Raw genomic sequence first — 300 nt, 5'->3', positions numbered from 1 at the left:
TCCCTCGTTCTCTCCCTCTGACTCTCTCTCTCTGGCTCTCACTTTCCCTATGCACACAGATCATTCTATACATTTACAACCCTGACATACTTTACATATTAAAGCTACAAAATAATACTTTTTTTTACTACCTGTTCCTGTCACTTTCCTTCCTTTACAGCTGCGCCGGTACAAAGATCTTCTTCTGTAAAGCTGGATTCCATGCAAGCAACGAGCACATGACTGACACACGTATCTCACAACTGACTACCTGCCAAAGAAGCTCATATTTTACTTGGCCAGTATTGTGATCCCGGCGGC

Source organism: Nanorana parkeri, unplaced genomic scaffold (genome assembly GCF_000935625.1).
Source record: "Nanorana parkeri isolate BGI_ZX_2015 unplaced genomic scaffold, ASM93562v1 scaffold1320, whole genome shotgun sequence".
NCBI lineage: Eukaryota > Metazoa > Chordata > Amphibia > Anura > Dicroglossidae > Nanorana > Nanorana parkeri.
Note: the sequence above shows the minus strand (reverse complement) of the source record.